This window comes from Schistocerca gregaria, chromosome 10, assembly GCF_023897955.1.
Source record: "Schistocerca gregaria isolate iqSchGreg1 chromosome 10, iqSchGreg1.2, whole genome shotgun sequence".
Lineage (NCBI taxonomy): Eukaryota > Metazoa > Arthropoda > Insecta > Orthoptera > Acrididae > Schistocerca > Schistocerca gregaria.
In genome coordinates this window covers 103,335,505-103,355,541 of record NC_064929.1, presented here as the reverse complement: position 1 = coordinate 103,355,541, position 20,037 = coordinate 103,335,505, and the positions used below count along the sequence as shown (strand labels likewise).

General features: G+C 47.8%; 6 non-coding genes across 6 annotated transcripts; all 6 read right to left on the bottom strand.

Moving 5' to 3' along the window:
* Positions 1–11,224: 11,224 nt before the first annotated feature.
* Trnaa-ugc (transfer RNA alanine (anticodon UGC)) lies at positions 11,225–11,297 on the bottom strand. Its single transcript has one exon. It is a non-coding gene; the product is annotated as a tRNA-Ala (tRNA).
* Positions 11,298–12,803: 1,506 nt separating this feature from the next.
* On the bottom strand, positions 12,804–12,876 carry Trnaa-ugc (transfer RNA alanine (anticodon UGC)). The gene has a single exon. It is a non-coding gene; the product is annotated as a tRNA-Ala (tRNA).
* Positions 12,877–14,382: 1,506 nt separating this feature from the next.
* Positions 14,383–14,455, bottom strand: Trnaa-ugc (transfer RNA alanine (anticodon UGC)). Its single transcript has one exon. It is a non-coding gene; the product is annotated as a tRNA-Ala (tRNA).
* Positions 14,456–15,961: 1,506 nt separating this feature from the next.
* Trnaa-ugc (transfer RNA alanine (anticodon UGC)) lies at positions 15,962–16,034 on the bottom strand. Its single transcript has one exon. It is a non-coding gene; the product is annotated as a tRNA-Ala (tRNA).
* A 1,506-nt stretch (positions 16,035–17,540) lies between these two features.
* Trnaa-ugc (transfer RNA alanine (anticodon UGC)) lies at positions 17,541–17,613 on the bottom strand. Its single transcript has one exon. It is a non-coding gene; the product is annotated as a tRNA-Ala (tRNA).
* A 1,506-nt stretch (positions 17,614–19,119) lies between these two features.
* Positions 19,120–19,192, bottom strand: Trnaa-ugc (transfer RNA alanine (anticodon UGC)). The gene has a single exon. It is a non-coding gene; the product is annotated as a tRNA-Ala (tRNA).
* Positions 19,193–20,037: the final 845 nt, after the last annotated feature.

The following is a 20,037-nucleotide window of genomic DNA, read 5'->3' as shown; positions in this document are numbered from 1 at the left end:
GGGATTTACGTGAACTCGGCGCAAGGCAGATCTTTCCGACATAGGCTTGAGAATCTTACGGGAACACTTGTACTGTTTCTAAATTAAGTGTAGGCGTGGGAGGAGGGTGCTTCCTGCGCACTAATAACAGCACGCTTGTCAATTGTGGATGCTAATCATTCGCTTGTATCTTCCTAGACACATCCGCTGGTTGTGAATTATTCCTCTTGCATGGCAAGGTGCGCATGTAGGTGTGTTAATAATTCTGGAGGCACTGGGTATTGATCCCAGTACCTCTCGCACACTAAGCGAGCGCTCTACCATCTGAGCTACGCCCGCCCCCCCGAAGACTAATGGTGCTACATACAGCCATATAGACGACACAGACCCTTGCACTCCCATTATTCAGCAGACAAACACTACTCTCTATGTATCCGTTAGGGTGTCTTTCAGGTTTCGTGCATTCTGTATCGAATCGTAGTTGGCCACAATGAAAGTGGCACGTATAACGTCGAAAATAGAATTCGGACACCGCTCTGAGTAAGACCAACGTGTTTGTCACCCTCTAGACTTCAATGAGGTTAAGCCGCGATACCTAAGACAGATCTGCACTCGATGACACCTCGATAACAGCCGGTCCCCACACTTACATCTTGCTCTCCTTACGTCAGTATACATCATATCAGTCTGTGACGCTGGCTTTGCAACATCTTGCGTGCCTTTTGGTTCGCCGCGACCAACACTTACCATGCACTGACCACAAATAATGGATGCGCCGCGGCTTGAACCCTGGACCTTTCACATGCAAAGCGAACGCTCTACCAACTGAGCTACGCCCCACGCACGACCAAACTGCGCTATTCCCCATTCTTTGCGACTCAGATGCGCACGGCACGATGGTTGGAAGGTTTGTAGCGGTGAAGGGAGCAGAGTACAAAGGCGCGGACCCGTTCATATACACAAAAGTTCCAAGTAGTTTCGATGCTCTGGTATTACAAATGCAAATTCCGTCTGTTTTTAACGTCTTAAATTGAAAGAGCCGTCACAAATTGCTCCGTTTTCACTCCTTGTCGACAATCATACAGCACCTGAGGTAACAAACACATCTCGAGCCCCATTGTGCACTCCATTATTCATGCCAACTCAGTGCCTCGCTCTTTACTACTGTGTACCAATCTTGTCGTCAAACTGCAAAACACAGGGCCACAACAAGTTTCCGCGTCTCCATTGCAATGCGCATACTACGAAACGTTCCCCAAACTTAGCACTCACCCTCGCAGCCGACTTTTCCGACTTTCCACGACGCTCACGCAACGCTCACGCTAGTGACAGCATTATTTATAGTTCGACGTCGCGCCAAAGCGAATGAGCACATTTCGCCTACGGCTTAGGCCGCCCTCCTAGTGTGGCTGCTCGGTGTCTGCAGGCAGCGAGGGTCTGCAAGCTTCCTGTGTTCGCACCTATGTCACCTGTGCTTGCTTGTCAGAGACAGACTATCGCAAAACACACAACTCACTCCATGAATTGATTGCTACGGCATCTGTTATCAGCAGTCACAACTAGCAACACCAGTAGCAGCTGACTGCACGCAAAGAATAGGAATGTGCAGTGGGATTTACGTGAACTCGGCGCAAGGCAGATCTTTCCGACATAGGCTTGAGAATCTTACGGGAACACTTGTACTGTTTCTAAATTAAGTGTAGGCGTGGGAGGAGGGTGCTTCCTGCGCACTAATAACAGCACGCTTGTCAATTGTGGATGCTAATCATTCGCTTGTATCTTCCTAGACACATCTGCTGGTTGTGAATTATTCCTCTTGCATGGCAAGGTGCGCATGTAGGTGTGTTAAAAATTCTGGAGACACTGGTTATTGATCCCAGTACCTCTCGCATACTAAGCGAGCGCTCTACCATCTGAGCTACGCCCGCCACCCCGAAGACTAATGGTGCTACATACAGCCATATGGACGCAACAGACCCTTGCATTCCCATTATTCAGCAGACAAACACTACTCTCTTTGTATCCGTTAGGGTGTCTTTCAGGTTTCGTGCATTCTGTATCGAATCGTAGTTGGCCACAATGAAAGTGGCACGTATAACGTCGAAAATAGAATTCGGACACCGCTCTGAGTAAGACCAACGTGTTGTCCACCCTCTAGACTTCAATGAGGTTAAGCCGCGATACCTAAGACAGATCTGCACTCGATGACACCTCGATAACAGCCGGTCCCCACACTTACATCTTGCTCTCCTTACGTCAGTATACATCATATCAGTCTGTGACGCTGGCTTTGCAACATCTTGCGTGCCTTTAGGTTCGCCGCGACCAACACTTACCATGCACTGACCACAAAAAATGGAGGCGCCGCGGCTTGAACCGTGGACCTTTCACATGCCAAGCGAACGCTCTACCAACTGAGCTATGCCCCACGCACGACCAAACTGCGCTATTCCCCATTCTTTGCGACTCAGATGCGCACGGCACGATGGTTGGAATGTTTGTAGCGGTGAAGGGAGCAGAGTACAAAGGCGCGGACCCGTTCATATACACAAAAGTTCCAAGTAGTTTCGATGCTCTGGTATTACAAATGCAAATTCCGTCTGTTTTTAACGTCTTAAATTGAAAGAGCCGTCACAAATTGCTCCGTTTTCACTCCTTGTCGACAATCATACAGCACCTGAGGTAACAAACACATCTCGAGGCCCATTGTGCACTCCATTATTCATGCCAACTCAGTGCCTCGCTCTTTACTACTGTGTACCAATCTTGTCGTCCAACTGCAAAACACTGGGCCACAACAAGTTTCCGCGTCTCCATTGCAATGCGCATACTACGAAACGTTCCCCAAACTTGGCACTCACCCTCGCAGCCGACTTTTCCGACTTTCCACGACGCTCATGCAACGCTCACGCTAGTGACAGCATTATTTATAGTTCGACGTCGCGCCAAAGCGAATGAGCACATTTCGCCTACGGCTTAGGCCGCCCTCCTAGTGTGGCTCCTCGGTGTCTGCAGGCAGCGAGGGTCTGCAAGCTTCCTGTGTTCGCACCTATGTCACCTGTGCTTGCTTGTCAGAGACAGACTATCGCAAAACATACAACTCACTCCATGAATTGATTGCTACGGCATCTGTTATCAGCAGTCACAACTAGCAACACCAGTAGCAGCTGACTGCACGCAAAGAATAGGAATGTGCAGTGGGATTTACGTGAACTCGGCGCAAGGCAGATCTTTCCGACATAGGCTTGAGAATCTTACGGGAACACTTGTACTGTTTCTAAATTAAGTGTAGGCGTGGGAGGAGGGTGCTTCCTGCGCACTAATAACAGCACGCTTGTCAATTGTGGATGCTAATCATTCGCTTGTATCTTCCTAGACACATCTGCTGGTTGTGAATTATTCCTCTTGCATGGCAAGGTGCGCATGTAGGTGTGTTAAAAATTCTGGAGGCACTGGGTATTGATCCCAGTACCTCTCGCACACTAAGCGAGCGCTCTACCATCTTTTTTTTTCTTTCTTTCTTTCTTTTTTTTTTTTGGGCCTCCCATCACCCCTTTTAGCCCATCCTTGCGCTCTCCATAATTCGCCTTCATCGGCGTCGGCTTCTCACGCCATGTACATTACCATAAACTGATGAGACGAAGTTAATCCCTTTATCGTGGAGAAAGTAATGTACCCCTTCTTTGGGCTTATTGATAATGTGAAAAAAGAATGAAGTCTTCAGTAGGTAGAAACAGAAGTTATGTTCAGTTTGTTTCCTTCTTCATCGCTGTTTTTTGTTGTCACACTTAAAGCAAATAGTCATCCTTGACAAAGAAACGTCAGAGGGCATTTCGAAACTGCCTCTTCTCTCTGAAAATGCTTAAAAAACAAACCATATTCGGTGAGAAGCAACTATTTATAATGGCTTCTTGAAAAATAAATTAATAAACGTTGAACTCAAAGAACGGCAATTCCGGTAAAAACTAAAATAATTTTTTTTTTTTTTTCACGATTGTTAAGTAAGTTAGTAGTGGTGAACACTCTCTTACGTTTGTCTTCTGTGTCCGCAGATATTTCTTGTTAATTCTTTTACATCAAGGTCTTGATTAAAAAATTTGCGTATGTTTCTTTATATTTACTAGTCTTCAGTAACATGTGATGCTCAGTTAGCAGAGAGATCCAAAAATCCTCTTGGCTTTTCTCTTCCTTCGTGAAGAGGTAATGGACCGTTGCCGCTTTCAGCCAATTGACTGCGTTGCGTTTCGTGTTAGGAAAGGGTACATCATCCGGTGTCAAAAAGTCCGCAGGCGTTATAGCGTTAGGTGACGTTCGAAGGATGAGTGCCAGCTTTCGTCGGACATTCAGCCAGATATCTTTAACCTTGTCGCACACGAAACGATGTTCTTCGTTATCAATTAAACTACACGTTGCACACAAAGGCGAATCCGCTAAGTGGATCGAATGAAGTTTCGAGTTTGTTGCAACTTTCCTATTTACAACAAAGTACCATGTTGCTTTCAGATGAGTAGCTAAGCTACGGTTATGAATATTTGCCCATATCACTTTCCAGTTAGAACATGGATAGTTTTGTTCTATTTTGTTGTTCTTCTTTTCTCCCATCAATTTGCCATATATTTCTTTTACGTTTGTCATGTCTTTTTCCGGAATTCTTGAACGTAGGTAGCTATATTCTATTAAAAACCATCGTAAATGGTAAAGTCCGCTCGGTATGTGCTGCACATTAATGGGTGGAGAGAGGTCATCTGGAGCTATTTCAGATAGCAAGTGCGCGGCGATACAGCTGCCGGATTGTCTCCATTGTTGAAATGTATTGGAGATGTACAGAGCCTGCGACTTTTTAGTAACATTCGTTAAGTTTAAGCCGCCATTATTAGTGGCGAGCGTCAGAGTGTCATACTGGATTTTAAATATGTGGCCACGGCTCACAAAATAGCCTATTGCTGACATAATTTGTTTGGCGATGCCGGCGGGTATTGGCAGTATCTGGGCGACATAATTGACTTTGGAAGTAATAGAGACGTTCGCTAAAGACACTCTCAGAATTTCATTTAATTGTCGAATACTATGTGTCCGTACACTAGCTCGTATGGTAGTTAGTACTTGTCTATAGTTGGCCGCAATAGTTTGACGTATATTTTTTCGGAAATCAATGCCGAGACACTTCAAGGCTGTTAGCTCACGTAACTGACCGTGTGTGCGCATGCCAATGCCACATCCGATATTGAATATGCCGGACTTGGTTTTGTTTAACCTCGCGGCTGACGCTCGTTCGTATTTTTCTATTATGTGCATTGCCGTCTCGACTTCCGCTACATTCATAACGAGAAACCCAACATCGTCCGCATAAGCTTTACATATTATTTTGTTTCCTCGTATTTGCAATCCTTGTAACCGCTGAGTCAAGGTAGCGAGCAAAGGTTCGATGGCCATGGCAAAAAGTGCCATGGACAACGGACAACCTTGCCTGACGGAACATGCGATCTCGACTGGCCGGCTAGGCTGTCCATTTATGATGATTCTGGAGGAGTTATTCGTTACCAAACGTCGTATGAGGTCGACGAATCTCGGCGGAAAACCCATTGCGCCCATCGTTTTCAGGAGGTAGGAGTGGCTGATCCTGTCGAAGGCTTTATCGAAATCTAACGACACGATGGCACATTTTAGTCGACATACTTCTGCTATTGAAATTATGTCGCGGTAGTCGGACAGCGTCTGCTGAATTTTCCTATCTTTGCCCACGCTAGACTGATATGGGCCGGTGACGCTGGCCATTACATTTTTAAGTCTGTGGGCTAAGAGCCGCGAAAAAATTTTATAGTCACTGTTCAGCAGAGTGATTGGCTTCAAATTTCCAATTTTCTTGCCAGCCGATTTTTTTGCGATTAACACTATCATACCTTCACGAAAATCTTTCGGTATCTCCTTATTGAGGTTCAGAAGTTCATTACAGATGCATGTAATTCTATGTTTTATATGTTCCCAGAAGACTTGATAAAATTCTGCTGGTATGCCGTCAGCTCCAGGGGATTTATTTTTTGCACTTTGATAGACAGCATAGTGTACATCGTCTTCGGTCGCCTCCGCTATTAGAGCTTCCGCGTACGCGTTACCAACGCGTCCTTGCAGGTGGGTCAGTAAATCGTCCTGTGCTTTTTCGTCTACCTCTGTATGTGAAAACAAGTTGTCGAAATGGGTTAGTATTTCTGCTTTTATGTCGTTGTGCATTGTCAAGGTGGTTCCATTATCAGTTTTAAGCTCCGTCAGTATTTTGCGGAATCCTCGTTTAGTTTCACGAATCACATGATATATCGAAGTGGCTTCTTTTTGCGCCATAGTCTCTGCTCTTGACCTTATTTGGTATCCTTCAAGCTGTTGTCGCCTTAATGTCAGTATTTTTGCCTGGAATTTTTTAATTCTCCCTTGGTTCCCAATAGCTGTAGCACCTTGCAGGTAGAGTTCTCGGAGACAATGAAAGTAAAATTCTATCGTTCTTTTCCGCCAAAAGCTCTTCTCCCGGGAGTAGTTGATGAAACATCTCCGGATCTGAGGTTTGGCGCATTTGAGCCACCAATCCAAGGTCGAGTGGTAAGAGCTGAGTTTGGTCTCGCAGGCTCTCCAAGTGGTGAGAAAGGCTTCTCGACAGGCAGGATCTTTTAAGTGTGAAACATTAAGTTTCCATGGCCCTTTATATCGACAGGTTCCTTGTCGTTCCAAATTTAATGTGCATATATATGCAGCGTGGTCCGAAAAAACGGTTGGCCAAACTTCAGACTGCAGGATGCGGTGTTTCAGATTGGGCGAGACATATATTCGATCCAACCGGCTCGCTGAATGATTAGTGAGGTGGGTAAAGCCGGGTGCCGCGCCGTGCTTTTGCTCCCACGAATCAGTTAAACGGAGGTCGGTGACGATACATTCCAGGTCCGGCGATTTGTTGTAGTTCGGAGTTTGGTCTTTGGCATGTATGACACTGTTAAAGTCGCCTCCAAGGATGGTATGGGTGCAGTGTACACCAAACAAAGGAACAATTCCCTCCTTAAAAAACTGTGCTCGTTGGCACCGATTGGTAGAACCAGATGGGGCATAGACATTAATAATCCTGGTGTTATAAAGCGTGCCGGCAATGCCTCTGCCGTTAGGCAGTTTTGTTACGTCTGTAATGACGACGCCCTCTTTGAAAAGAAATGCGGTACCCAAATCACATCCAATTCCAGGATTGACTATAGCATTATACCCCTGTATGAAGTCAAGTTCGATGTTTGTTACTTCTTGTAAAAACAAAATGTCCACATCAGCTGCATACAGGAAATCTTTTAAATTTTGTAAATTAAATGGGCTACAAATTTTATTGATGTTCAGCGTAGCGATCTTATAGGCCTGCAACGGAACTACGTTAGCCAAGACGGGAGTGTAATTAGGAAAAACTCTGGCAACATATCATTTCGAAAAAACATTAAGAAATCTGACCCGAGAGACATGTGGACACAAGTCAGTAAAACCGTTCAGACTAGAAATATTCATGACTTGGGAAGGGATCAGTCGGCTTCTCCGTGTCTGGGACAGTATCCGTCGCGGCGATGACATTCAAGACGACGTCATCGCGTGGTGTGGCCATCGTGGTGACTGTAACGGTTCCTGTGGTGTCCATAATTTCGTCCTCCTTTGTAGTGTCGTCGACATCGTCTGCCCACGGATTCGACAGCCCTGTCATCGGTTCGTCATTAAGTGGTGCACTATATTCAGGTGTTTGCTGGTGATTTTTATCTTCGGTTCAGGTAATTGCTACGTCATCGGAGGGCAAACTGGCAGAACCGGAGGTACTATCCAAGGACACAGGGTCTTCGTTAGATGACTGCTGATTGCACTGCAAGTTCTCAGATGCAGATTGACGTATTTTGCCCCCTATTTGCTTCGCCTGTTCACGCAGTTGTGGTGCAGTCTGCTCTGCACCTTGACGCGCGATCCTCCGTTTTTTAGATTTCTTGGGAGATGCGTCTCGTGGTGGACTTTGGACGGTACCTGAAGAAGCCTCAGGTTGCAAAGTAGCACTACTCGAAGTGACTGACGCCAGGTCTGATTTCATTGCACTTGACGGGCTGTGGTCAGTGCCTAAGGCAGCTGCAGGATTCGGAAGAGCACCACTAGAAACGGCTGGTTGCGAGTCCGTTTTCTGTGCACCTGATACGCTTTTGATACCTCCTAAAGAAGCTCCAGGATGCAGAGGAGCACTACCCGAAGCGACTGAGGTCGCGTCCGTATCCATTGCCTCATTGGGCGATTCCACGGCGACAAGGGCAGGAGCAGATATGTCTTCGCAGGAGGGTTGAGTGTCTACAGATGCTACACCTGAGTCGGTCGGTTGGTCGGTCGCTTGTGGGTCGGTATTCGTAGTAACTTCGGGGGGCGCAGTGGCACTTGCAAAACCGCGCGCTACGGCGACATATGTCACGGGCAGCGTTGACATAGCAGGGGGCCTGACGGCATCGCCGGCAGGCAGTTGCGCCACTCGCCTTTGAACACAGTCTGCACGAACGTGGCCTGGTAAATTGCAGACAGCACACGTTTTCGGTTGGTCATCATACATCACAACAGCTCTATATCCGCAGACGTTTATAAACGACGGAATGTGCTTCTGCAATTCGACTTTTAATTGGCGCACACCATTCAAAACAGGGAATTTGTGTGCAGCAGACCACCGTTCGGCAATATTACTCAAAACTTTCCCGTATGGAGCAATAACAGCATTTATCTGGTCACTTGTAATTTCAAAGGGAAGTTCAAAGACTCGCACGGTCCGAATACCTAGACCAGCATGGGCAACGGTAACCTCCCCAACATTTCCGTCAGCATGTTTAAATTTCAGAATGCCACCACAAGATCGAACTATCCTTTCACACAATTCTGGACTGGCAAGTTTCACGAAAACCACACTGTTCATAATCGAGAAATGTATGCCGATAATATCATCAAGTCCTATTTTAACATCATCCTCTAACCACTGTTCAACATCAAATGACCTCGGTCGGACAAAGTTGCGATCAAACGTGAATTTCAAAGTATCTTTTCGTTGCGGTTGCGACATCTCTTAATTCTTTGTCATGTCTACACAAATACTATAGACAGCGACGCGTTGCAGCAAGAGCAGAGACTTACCACGCGGAGCTAACGCAGCACAGCACACAGCACGGCACGTCCGACCTCCAGCGCAGCCGCTGGCTGACTTACCATCTGAGCTACGCCCGCCCCCCCGGAAGACTAATGGTGCTACATACAGCCATATAGACGACACAGACCCTTGCACTCCCATTATTCAGCAGACAAACACTACTCTCTATGTATCCGTTAGGGTGTCTTTCAGGTTTCGTAGTTGGCCACAATGAAAGTGGCACGTATAACGTCGAAAATAGAATTCGGACACCGCTCTGAGTAAGACCAACGTGTTTGTCACCCTCTAGACTTCAATGAGGTTATGCCGCGATACCTAAGACAGATCTGTACTCGATGACACGTCGATAACAGCCGGTCCCCACACTTACATCTTGCTCTCCTTACGTCAGTATACATCATATCAGTCTGTGACGCTGGCTTTGCAACATCTTGCGTGCCTTTAGGTTCGCCGCGACCAACACTTACCATGCACTGACCACAAAAAATGGAGGCCCCGCGGCTTGAACCCTGGACCTTTCACATGCCAAGCGAACGCTCTACCAACTGAGCTACGCCCCATGCACGAGCAAACTGCGCTATTCCCCATTCTTTGCGACTCATATGCGCACGGCACGATGGTTGGAAGGTTTGTAGCGGTGAACGGAGCAGAGTACAAAGGCGCGGACCCGTTCATATACACAAAAGTTCCAAGTAGTTTCGATGCTCTGGTATTACAAATGCAAATTCCGTCTGTTTTTAACGTCTTAAATTGAAAGAGCCGTCACAAATTGCTCCGTTTTCACTCCTTGTCGACAATCATACAGCACCTGAGGTAACAAACACATCTCGAGCCCCATTGTGCACTCCATTATTCATGCCAACTCAGTGCCTCGCTCTTTACTACTGTGTACCAATCTTGTCGTCAAACTGCAAAACACAGGGCCACAACAAGTTTCCGCGTCTCCATTGCAATGCGCATACTACGAAACGTTCCCCAAACTTGGCACTCACCCTCGCAGCCGACTTTTCCGACTTTCCACGACGCTCACGCAACGCTCACGCTAGTGACAGCATTATTTATAGTTCGACGTCGCGCCAAAGCGAATGAGCACATTTCGCCTACGGCTTAGGCCGCCCTCCTAGTGTGGCTGCTCGGTGTCTGCAGGCAGCGAGGGTCTGCAAGCTTCCTGTGTTCGCACCTATGTCACCTGTGCTTGCTTGTCAGAGACAGACTATCGCAAAACACACAACTCACTCCATGAATTGATTGCTACGGCATCTGTTATCAGCAGTCACAACTAGCAACACCAGTAGCAGCTGACTGCACGCAAAGAATAGGAATGTGCAGTGGGATTTACGTGAACTCGGCGCAAGGCAGATCTTTCCGACATAGGCTTGAGAATCTTACGGGAACACTTGTACTGCTTCTAAATTAAGTGTAGGCGTGGGAGGAGGGTGCTTCCTGCGCACTAATAACAGCACGCTTGTCAATTGTGGATGCTAATCATTCGCTTGTATCTTCCTAGACACATCTGCTGGTTGTGAATTATTCCTCTTGCATGGCAAGGTGCGCATGTAGGTGTGTTAAAAATTCTGGAGGCACTGGGTATTGATCCCAGTACCTCTCGCATACTAAGCGAGCGCTCTACCATCTGAGCTACGCCCGCCACCCCGAAGACTAATGGTGCTACATACAGCCATATAGACGACACAGACCCTTGCATTCCCATTATTCAGCAGACAAACACTACTCTCTTTGTATCCGTTAGGGTGTCTTTCAGGTTTCGTGCATTCTGTATCGAATCGTAGTTGGCCACAATGAAAGTGGCACGTATAACGTCGAAAATAGAATTCGGACACCGCTCTGAGTAAGACCAACGTGTTGTCCACCCTCTAGACTTCAATGAGGTTAAGCCGCGGTACCTAAGACAGATCTGCACTCGATGACACCTCGATAACAGCCGGTCCCCACACTTACATCTTGCTCTCCTTACGTCAGTATACATCATATCAGTCTGTGACGCTGGCTTTGCAACATCTTGCGTGCCTTTAGGTTCGCCGCGACCAACACGTACAATGCACTGACCACAAAAAATTGAGGCGCCGCGGCTTGAACCCTGGACCTTTCACATGCAAAGCGAACGCTCTACCAACTGAGCTACGCCCCATGCACTACCAAACTGCGCTATTCCCCATTCTTTGCGACTCAGATGCGCACGGACACGATGGTTGGTTCGTTTGTAGCGGTGAAGGGAGCAGAGTACAAAGGCGCGGACCCGTTCATATACACAAAAGTTCCAAGTAGTTTCGATGCTCTGGTATTACAAATGCAAATTCCGTCTGTTTTTAACGTCTTAAATTGAAAGAGCCGTCACAAATTGCTCCGTTTTCACTCCTTGTCGACAATCATACAGCACCTGAGGTAACAAACACATCTCGAGCCCCATTGTGCACTCCATTATTCATGCCAACTCAGTGCCTCGCTCTTTACTACTGTGTACCAATCTTGTCGTCAAACTGCAAAACACAGGGCCACAACAAGTTTCCGCGTCTCCATTGCAATGCGCATACTACGAAACATTCCCCAAACTTGGCACTCACCCTCGCAGCCGACTTTTCCGACTTTCCACGACGCTCACGCTAGTGACAGCATTATTTATAGTTCGACGTCGCGCCAAAGCGAATGAGCACATTTCGCCTACGGCTTAGGCCGCCCTCCTAGTGTGGCTGCTCGGTGTCTGCAGGCAGCGAGGGTCTGCAAGCTTCCTGTGTTCGCACCTATGTCACCTGTGCTTGCTTGTCAGAGACAGACTATCGCAAAACACACAACTCACTCCATGAATTGATTGCTACGGCATCTGTTATCAGCAGTCACAACTAGCAACACCAGTAGCAGCTGACTGCACGCAAAGAATAGGAATGTGCAGTGGGATTTACGTGAACTCGGCGCAAGGCAGATCTTTCCGACATAGGCTTGAGAATCTTACGGGAACACTTGTACTGCTTCTAAATTAAGTGTAGGCGTGGGAGGAGGGTGCTTCCTGCGCACTAATAACAGCACGCTTGTCAATTGTGGATGCTAATCATTCGCTTGTATCTTCCTAGACACATCTGCTGGTTGTGAATTATTCCTCTTGCATGGCAAGGTGCGCATGTAGGTGTGTTAAATATTCTGGAGGCACTGGGTATTGATCCCAGTACCTCTCGCATACTAAGCGAGCGCTCTACCATCTGAGCTACGCCCGCCACCCCGAAGACTAATGGTGCTACATACAGCCATATAGACGACACAGACCCTTGCATTCCCATTATTCAGCAGACAAACACTACTCTCTTTGTATCCGTTAGGGTGTCTTTCAGGTTTCGTGCATTCTGTATCGAATCGTAGTTGGCCACAATGAAAGTGGCACGTATAACGTCGAAAATAGAATTCGGACACCGCTCTGAGTAAGACCAACGTGTTGTCCACCCTCTAGACTTCAATGAGGTTAAGCCGCGGTACCTAAGACAGATCTGCACTCGATGACACCTCGATAACAGCCGGTCCCCACACTTACATCTTGCTCTCCTTACGTCAGTATACATCATATCAGTCTGTGACGCTGGCTTTGCAACATCTTGCGTGCCTTTAGGTTCGCCGCGACCAACACGTACAATGCACTGACCACAAAAAATTGAGGCGCCGCGGCTTGAACCCTGGACCTTTCACATGCAAAGCGAACGCTCTACCAACTGAGCTACGCCCCATGCACTACCAAACTGCGCTATTCCCCATTCTTTGCGACTCAGATGCGCACGGACACGATGGTTGGTTCGTTTGTAGCGGTGAAGGGAGCAGAGTACAAAGGCGCGGACCCGTTCATATACACAAAAGTTCCAAGTAGTTTCGATGCTCTGGTATTACAAATGCAAATTCCGTCTGTTTTTAACGTCTTAAATTGAAAGAGCCGTCACAAATTGCTCCGTTTTCACTCCTTGTCGACAATCATACAGCACCTGAGGTAACAAACACATCTCGAGCCCCATTGTGCACTCCATTATTCATGCCAACTCAGTGCCTCGCTCTTTACTACTGTGTACCAATCTTGTCGTCAAACTGCAAAACACAGGGCCACAACAAGTTTCCGCGTCTCCATTGCAATGCGCATACTACGAAACATTCCCCAAACTTGGCACTCACCCTCGCAGCCGACTTTTCCGACTTTCCACGACGCTCACGCTAGTGACAGCATTATTTATAGTTCGACGTCGCGCCAAAGCGAATGAGCACATTTCGCCTACGGCTTAGGCCGCCCTCCTAGTGTGGCTGCTCGGTGTCTGCAGGCAGCGAGGGTCTGCAAGCTTCCTGTGTTCGCACCTATGTCACCTGTGCTTGCTTGTCAGAGACAGACTATCGCAAAACACACAACTCACTCCATGGATTGATTGCTACGGCATCTGTTATCAGCAGTCACAACTAGCAACACCAGTAGCAGCTGACTGCACGCAAAGAATAGGAATGTGCAGTGGGATTTACGTGAACTCGGCGCAAGGCAGATCTTTCCGACATAGGCTTGAGAATCTTACGGGAACACTTGTACTGTTTCTAAATTAAGTGTAGGCGTGGGAGGAAGGTGCTTCCTGCGCACTAATAACAGCACGCTTGTCAATTGTGGATGCTAATCATTCGCTTGTATCTTCCTAGACACATCTGCTGGTTGTGAATTATTCCTCTTGCATGGCAAGGTGCGCATGTAGGTGTATTAAAAATTCTGGAAGCACTGGGTATTGATCCCAGTACCTCTCGCATACTAAGCGAGCGCTCTACCATCTGAGCTACGCCCGCCACTCCGAAGACTAATGGTGTTACATACAGCTATATAGACGACACAGACCCTTGCATTCCCATTATTCAGCAGACAAACACTACTCTCTTTGTATCCGTTAGGGTGTCTTTCAGGTTTCGTGCATTCTGTATCGAATCGTAGTTGGCCACAATGAAAGTGGCACGTATAACGTCGAAAATAGAATTCGGACACCGCTCTGAGTAAGACCAACGTGTTGTCCACCCTCTAGACTTCAATGAGGTTAAGCCGCGATACCTAAGACAGATCTGCACTCGATGACACCTCGATAACAGCCGGTCCCCACACTTACATCTTGCTCTCCTTACGTCAGTATACATCATATCAGTCTGTGACGCTGGCTTTGCAACATCTTGCGTGCCTTTAGGTTCGCCGCGACCAACACGTACAATGCACTGACCACAAAAAATTGAGGCGCCGCGGCTTGAACCCTGGACCTTTCACATGCAAAGCGAACGCTCTACCAACTGAGCTACGCCCCATGCACTACCAAACTGCGCTATTCCCCATTCTTTGCGACTCAGATGCGCACGGACACGATGGTTGGTTCGTTTGTAGCGGTGAAGGGAGCAGAGTACAAAGGCGCGGACCCGTTCATATACACAAAAGTTCCAAGTAGTTTCGATGCTCTGGTATTACAAATGCAAATTCCGTCTGTTTTTAACGTCTTAAATTGAAAGAGCCGTCACAAATTGCTCCGTTTTCACTCCTTGTCGACAATCATACAGCACCTGAGGTAACAAACACATCTCGAGCCCCATTGTGCACTCCATTATTCATGCCAACTCAGTGCCTCGCTCTTTACTACTGTGTACCAATCTTGTCGTCAAACTGCAAAACACAGGGCCACAACAAGTTTCCGCGTCTCCATTGCAATGCGCATACTACGAAACATTCCCCAAACTTGGCACTCACCCTCGCAGCCGACTTTTCCGACTTTCCACGACGCTCACGCTAGTGACAGCATTATTTATAGTTCGACGTCGCGCCAAAGCGAATGAGCACATTTCGCCTACGGCTTAGGCCGCCCTCCTAGTGTGGCTGCTCGGTGTCTGCAGGCAGCGAGGGTCTGCAAGCTTCCTGTGTTCGCACCTATGTCACCTGTGCTTGCTTGTCAGAGACAGACTATCGCAAAACACACAACTCACTCCATGAATTGATTGCTACGGCATCTGTTATCAGCAGTCACAACTAGCAACACCAGTAGCAGCTGACTGCACGCAAAGAATAGGAATGTGCAGTGGGATTTACGTGAACTCGGCGCAAGGCAGATCTTTCCGACATAGGCTTGAGAATCTTACGGGAACACTTGTACTGCTTCTAAATTAAGTGTAGGCGTGGGAGGAGGGTGCTTCCTGCGCACTAATAACAGCACGCTTGTCAATTGTGGATGCTAATCATTCGCTTGTATCTTCCTAGACACATCTGCTGGTTGTGAATTATTCCTCTTGCATGGCAAGGTGCGCATGTAGGTGTGTTAAAAATTCTGGAGGCACTGGGTATTGATCCCAGTACCTCTCGCATACTAAGCGAGCGCTCTACCATCTGAGCTACGCCCGCCACCCCGAAGACTAATGGTGCTACATACAGCCATATAGACGACACAGACCCTTGCATTCCCATTATTCAGCAGACAAACACTACTCTCTTTGTATCCGTTAGGGTGTCTTTCAGGTTTCGTGCATTCTGTATCGAATCGTAGTTGGCCACAATGAAAGTGGCACGTATAACGTCGAAAATAGAATTCGGACACCGCTCTGAGTAAGACCAACGTGTTGTCCACCCTCTAGACTTCAATGAGGTTAAGCCGCGATACCTAAGACAGATCTGCACTCGATGACACCTCGATAACAGCCGGTCCCCACACTTACATCTTGCTCTCCTTACGTCAGTATACATCATATCAGTCTGTGACGCTGGCTTTGCAACATCTTGCGTGCCTTTAGGTTCGCCGCGACCAACACTTACCATGCACTGACCACAAAAAATTGAGGCGCCGCGGCTTGAACCCTGGACCTTTCACATGCAAAGCGAACGCTCTACCAACTGAGCTACGCCCCATGCACTACCAAACTGCGCTATTCCCCATTCTTTGCGACTCAGATGCGCACGGACACGATGGTTGGTTGGTTTGTAGCGGTGAAGGGAGCAGAGTACAAAGGCGCGGACCCGTTCATATACACAAAAGTTCCAAGTAGTTTCGATGCTCGGGTATTACAAATGCAAATTCCGTCTGTTTTTAACGTCTTAAATTGAAAGAGCCGTCACAAATTGCTCCGTTTTCACTCCTTGTCGACAATCATACAGCACCTGAGGTAACAAACACATCTCGAGCCCCATTGTGCACTCCATTATTCATGCCAACTCAGTGCCTCGCTCTTTACTACTGTGTACCAATCTTGTCGTCAAACTGCAAAACACAGGGCCACAACAAGTTTCCGCGTCTCCATTGCAATGCGCATACTACGAAACATTCCCCAAACTTGGCACTCACCCTCGCAGCCGACTTTTCCGACTTTCCACGACGCTCACGCTAGTGACAGCATTATTTATAGTTCGACGTCGCGCCAAAGCGAATGAGCACATTTCGCCTACGGCTTAGGCCGCCCTCCTAGTGTGGCTGCTCGGTGTCTGCAGGCAGCGAGGGTCTGCAAGCTTCCTGTGTTCGCACCTATGTCACCTGTGCTTGCTTGTCAGAGACAGACTATCGCAAAACACACAACTCACTCCATGGATTGATTGCTACGGCATCTGTTATCAGCAGTCACAACTAGCAACACCAGTAGCAGCTGACTGCACGCAAAGAATAGGAATGTGCAGTGGGATTTACGTGAACTCGGCGCAAGGCAGATCTTTCCGACATAGGCTTGAGAATCTTACGGGAACACTTGTACTGTTTCTAAATTAAGTGTAGGCGTGGGAGGAAGGTGCTTCCTGCGCACTAATAACAGCACGCTTGTCAATTGTGGATGCTAATCATTCGCTTGTATCTTCCTAGACACATCTGCTGGTTGTGAATTATTCCTCTTGCATGGCAAGGTGCGCATGTAGGTGTATTAAAAATTCTGGAGGCACTGGGTATTGATCCCAGTACCTCTCGCATACTAAGCGAGCGCTCTACCATCTGAGCTACGCCCGCCACTCCGAAGACTAATGGTGTTACATACAGCCATATAGACGACACAGACCCTTGCATTCCCATTATTCAGCAGACAAACACTACTCTCTTTGTATCCGTTAGGGTGTCTTTCAGGTTTCGTGCATTCTGTATCGAATCGTAGTTGGCCACAATGAAAGTGGCACGTATAACGTCGAAAATAGAATTCGGACACCGCTCTGAGTAAGACCAACGTGTTGTCCACCCTCTAGACTTCAATGAGGTTAAGCCGCGATACCTAAGACAGATCTGCACTCGATGACACCTCGATAACAGCCGGTCCCCACACTTACATCTTGCTCTCCTTACGTCAGTATACATCATATCAGTCTGTGACGCTGGTTTTGCAACATCTTGCGTGCCTTTAGGTTCGCCGCGACCAACACGTACAATGCACTGACCACAAAAAATTGAGGCGCCGCGGATTGAACCCTGGACCTTTCACATGCAAAGCGAACGCTCTACCAACTGAGCTACGCCCCATGCACTACCAAACTGCGCTATTCCCCATTCTTTGCGACTCAGATGCGCACGGACACGATGGTTGGTTCGTTTGTAGCGGTGAAGGGAGCAGAGTACAAAGGCGCGGACCCGTTCATATACACAAAAGTTCCAAGTAGTTTCGATGCTCTGGTATTACAAATGCAAATTCCGTCTGTTTTTAACGTCTTAAATTGAAAGAGCCGTCACAAATTGCTCCGTTTTCACTCCTTGTCGACAATCATACAGCACCTGAGGTAACAAACACATCTCGAGCCCCATTGTGCACTCCATTATTCATGCCAACTCAGTGCCTCGCTCTTTACTACTGTGTACCAATCTTGTCGTCAAACTGCAAAACACAGGGCCACAACAAGTTTCCGCGTCTCCATTGCAATGCGCATACTACGAAACATTCCCCAAACTTGGCACTCACCCTCGCAGCCGACTTTTCCGACTTTCCACGACGCTCACGCTAGTGACAGCATTATTTATAGTTCGACGTCGCGCCAAAGCGAATGAGCACATTTCGCCTACGGCTTAGGCCGCCCTCCTAGTGTGGCTGCTCGGTGTCTGCAGGCAGCGAGGGTCTGCAAGCTTCCTGTGTTCGCACCTATGTCACCTGTGCTTGCTTGTCAGAGACAGACTATCGCAAAACACACAACTCACTCCATGAATTGATTGCTACGGCATCTGTTATCAGCAGTCACAACTAGCAACACCAGTAGCAGCTGACTGCACGCAAAGAATAGGAATGTGCAGTGGGATTTACGTGAACTCGGCGCAAGGCAGATCTTTCCGACATAGGCTTGAGAATCTTACGGGAACACTTGTACTGCTTCTAAATTAAGTGTAGGCGTGGGAGGAGGGTGCTTCCTGCGCACTAATAACAGCACGCTTGTCAATTGTGGATGCTAATCATTCGCTTGTATCTTCCTAGACACATCTGCTGGTTGTGAATTATTCCTCTTGCATGGCAAGGTGCGCATGTAGGTGTGTTAAAAATTCTGGAGGCACTGGGTATTGATCCCAGTACCTCTCGCATACTAAGCGAGCGCTCTACCATCTGAGCTACGCCCGCCACCCCGAAGACTAATGGTGCTACATACAGCCATATAGACGACACAGACCCTTGCATTCCCATTATTCAGCAGACAAACACTACTCTCTTTGTATCCGTTAGGGTGTCTTTCAGGTTTCGTGCATTCTGTATCGAATCGTAGTTGGCCACAATGAAAGTGGCACGTATAACGTCGAAAATAGAATTCGGACACCGCTCTGAGTAAGACCAACGTGTTGTCCACCCTCTAGACTTCAATGAGGTTAAGCCGCGATACCTAAGACAGATCTGCACTCGATGACACCTCGATAACAGCCGGTCCCCACACTTACATCTTGCTCTCCTTACGTCAGTATACATCATATCAGTCTGTGACGCTGGCTTTGCAACATCTTGCGTGCCTTTAGGTTCGCCGCGACCAACACTTACCATGCACTGACCACAAAAAATTGAGGCGCCGCGGCTTGAACCCTGGACCTTTCACATGCAAAGCGAACGCTCTACCAACTGAGCTACGCCCCATGCACTACCAAACTGCGCTATTCCCCATTCTTTGCGACTCAGATGCGCACGGACACGATGGTTGGTTCGTTTGTAGCGGTGAAGGGAGCAGAGTACAAAGGCGCGGACCCGTTCATATACACAAAAGTTCCAAGTAGTTTCGATGCTCTGGTATTACAAATGCAAATTCCGTCTGTTTTTAACGTCTTAAATTGAAAGAGCCGTCACAAATTGCTCCGTTTTCACTCCTTGTCGACAATCATACAGCACCTGAGGTAACAAACACATCTCGAGCCCCATTGTGCACTCCATTATTCATGCCAACTCAGTGCCTCGCTCTTTACTACTGTGTACCAATCTTGTCGTCAAACTGCAAAACACAGGGCCACAACAAGTTTCCGCGTCTCCATTGCAATGCGCATACTACGAAACATTCCCCAAACTTGGCACTCACCCTCGCAGCCGACTTTTCCGACTTTCCACGACGCTCACGCTAGTGACAGCATTATTTATAGTTCGACGTCGCGCCAAAGCGAATGAGCACATTTCGCCTACGGCTTAGGCCGCCCTCCTAGTGTGGCTGCTCGGTGTCTGCAGGCAGCGAGGGTCTGCAAGCTTCCTGTGTTCGCACCTATGTCACCTGTGCTTGCTTGTCAGAGACAGACTATCGCAAAACACACAACTCACTCCATGGATTGATTGCTACGGCATCTGTTATCAGCAGTCACAACTAGCAACACCAGTAGCAGCTGACTGCACGCAAAGAATAGGAATGTGCAGTGGGATTTACGTGAACTCGGCGCAAGGCAGATCTTTCCGACATAGGCTTGAGAATCTTACGGGAACACTTGTACTGTTTCTAAATT